Below are 3,313 nucleotides of genomic sequence, written 5' to 3'. Positions count from 1 at the left end.
CAGACGCTTCGCCGACGAGTCCTCCTTCTGGGCCTGGCTCCAGAAGGGGACCCCAGGCTTCCTCCGGGCCGGGTATCCTCACTTCCTGTGTCGTCTTTCATGAGGTCTTTGTCATTGCCATAGTTTTTATTTAAAAGAATCAGACTTTAATGTGTTATTTGATTTATTCATGTTTGTTTTTGAACTTTTAAGGAGATTTGTTGACAATAAGAAACATATGTCACATAATGAATTATGTTGATTTATGTTTGTCGGGAAAAATAAGCAAGTTAAGAAACTTTACCAGTAGTTTCAGTTTAAAAGGAAGAGAGTGACTAATTGTGATTGGTATTTTGGGTTCTCTTGGCAACATCTCTGACTGTGACTAAAGCACCTAACCAGGTGCGAGCGAAAATTATGCCATTTAAAAACATAAACGGCTGTCAGCGAATCGAGCCGGCTGTGATATCATTTCTCGGTCATAATCGGTTGTTTCCGTGAAGGGCCGACTGTTGTGTGATGGCAAATGCTGCGGCTGCAAGGCATTGTGGGGCAGCATTTTATCCTCTCCTTTCCTAAAAGGAAGGTTCCTAAGCTAACGTTTATAATAAATACATTTGTATTGATTTTAAGATCTTTTCATAATTCATACAATCATACGTATTGGGATCATTTGTATTAATGTGGACCGGAGGGAGACGGTGACGAGCATAAATTTAACTCCTTTTTTATTTCAATTCCAACTTTGGTCATGAAGAATATGTTTCTCTGTTGTCCACGTTCATGAAGCATAAAACAACAGCATCAGAGCACGGTGCAGAGTCTCGAGATGAGTTTACAGTAGTCCCTCGTTCTTATTATACATCCATATTGTAGTCCGCTATAGAAAACTGTAGTTTCCATAGTTTCCCCACAGCAGCAGACGCACATTCATGACGTCCGCTGGCCCATCATAAACACGTCGGATAGTGAAAGTGCATTCGGATTCTCTAAAGAACCGCGGTCTCTTCTCCTAAGTCCTTTTGAATTCTCCTATCCACTATCCCTTAACCCAGTGACGTTTCACTCAGAGGTCAAGGAATAGGAGATAGGGTTAGAATTTAGGAGCTGATTTTTGGATTATCGGAACGCAACCCTGGAATGAAACACAAAAGGTTAGTGCCAAAATAAAACAGGAAGTTGGAGACAAGACAAAAACATGAAACATGACTGGAGTCAGGAGATAAGGGCTGTACAAATGATCATGTCCTTGTGAGCTTTTGCCTGCGCACACATACACACACGGCCATTATTTCCAACATGATTAACTCTGCAAGCAGCAATATCCTGAGGAGAAGACAGAGTGTTTTGTTCCACCCATTTGCTGCTTCACAGACAAGGAGCAAATCAAGAGATTAAGAGCAACGTCTCACTAACTCCAAGGGAATCTTTGATGGGGGCCCTCTTTTATATACCCCCTTTGTAAAGTTATGGTATATAAAATAGAATATATTTCTATGATCCTACAGGATAATGTGTCTGAGCTTATCATTAATTCACATCACAAAGATAAGAAACTTTTGTGTTATGTGAGTAAAAAAAAGACTTGTGGTAGTGTCTCTGCAGAAACAGCAGTATAAGACTTATCCACACTGAAATGTCAGAAAATACATATGTATAGTCAGGAAGTCAAAACATTCTTCTCCAGGCCTCAAATGTTGACTTCAGGGAATACAAGGTGGGAACCGGACACTGAGAATATCTATGGGTTTAAAGCAACTGTAGTGCCCTTTGTATAACCAATATACTGTACATCTCATGGATTATTCTGAGATCATTTAAATTCATTAGATCTAACAAAAGGCCAAAGGTGGACAAAAGATAATCAAGTTATATTTATACTGTAGCTACCTAGGATCTACAATCTTTGCATATTTGGCTTCAGCCTTCACGGACTCATACATTTAATAAATTCAGTAGGAATGTATCTTGCGCATTTACGCTGAGAATTTCCTTATTTTCACATGCATGTGCACAGAGAAGCCCCAGCTTGGCAAAATGTTTCAAAGACAAATCAATTATAATAACCATTCTCTATGCCACCATATATTTACGAGAAAACAACTTGGTTTTGAGTAAAACCCAATTTCACCACCAAAACTCCTCATTAACCACTTATCTGCAAAATACTTCCACTGCCACCAAAACGGTCCATAAAAATCCATCAGTCATCGTAAAATGTATTTTAATTCCCAATAACTTTGCATAAAAACATTCCTACATTTGTTTCTAGTTACTTTTTAACAGTCGCATGGTAACCATTTGTCCACTGCAAATACAGTTAACGGTGTAAGGCCTTTTGGGCGTTCTATGTTAGAAACACTGACATCTGCACATGCTAGATGAAGAAGAAGAAGATGGACCTTTATTAATCCCCCGAGGGGGAAATTCAGTTTCCACTCTGTCGTACACACACATGCGTTTTTATACAGGTACAGGTTTATACACACAGTACACACTTTTTACATCTGACATGCACATACATATACAAATACACCCACAGTTATATGCACACATGCACATGCAGTTGAGAGGTCAGAGTGGAGGCAGCCTGTCTAGCCGGTGCCAGTGAGCAGTGAGCTAGTTCAGTAAGTGAAATATTCTGTGGCATCTGGTTAAGCATTTTTACAGATTTACCCTATATACTGGTTGTTTGTGAACTTTTGTCACAAAGCAGATATGTCTTTCTACATTGAATACCCCAGCTTTGTTAAATACACACAAAGCCAAGTTCTGTTTTTAAACTAAAATCTTTTTACATTTTGCAATATAAACTTAGTTTTCCTTATACAAATATAGAGGATAAAAGTAAAACAGTGAAAGGGTTTGTTAAAAATGTTGAGAGCCAACCAAGCTGGGAGAAAGGGGGTCTGTACGGCTCGGTTACCAGCACGCGCTTCCTGGTCCAAAAGGCAGTACCTGTGCTGATATTAGACCCTCCAGAAAAACGCGGGCAAAAATCCTTGATTATGCGGGCTAAATTCCTTGATTATGCGGGCTAAAATCCTTGATTATGCGATAAAACATGCGGGGTTTTTATGTGATTTTATGCGGTGAAATTGCGGGAAGTTGCGAAATATGCGGAAAGTTGCGAAATATGCGGGGGGAAAGAATACATTTTTTTTTAAATATTGGGCTGTTTTATTTATTCTCTCTCTCACACACCCTGCCACTAACGTTAAACCCCTTTACTATTCAATTAAACACATTCAATGTTTATTTATTGTAAAATAAATTGGGCTATTTTAATCTCACACCAACACACACACACACACACACACACACACACACACAC

This window comes from Notothenia coriiceps, unplaced genomic scaffold (assembly GCF_000735185.1).
Source record: "Notothenia coriiceps isolate Sejong01 unplaced genomic scaffold, NC01 NC01_scaffold00029257, whole genome shotgun sequence".
In the NCBI taxonomy this organism is placed as follows: Eukaryota; Metazoa; Chordata; class Actinopteri; order Perciformes; family Nototheniidae; genus Notothenia; species Notothenia coriiceps.
This window is presented reverse-complemented; position numbering follows the sequence as displayed.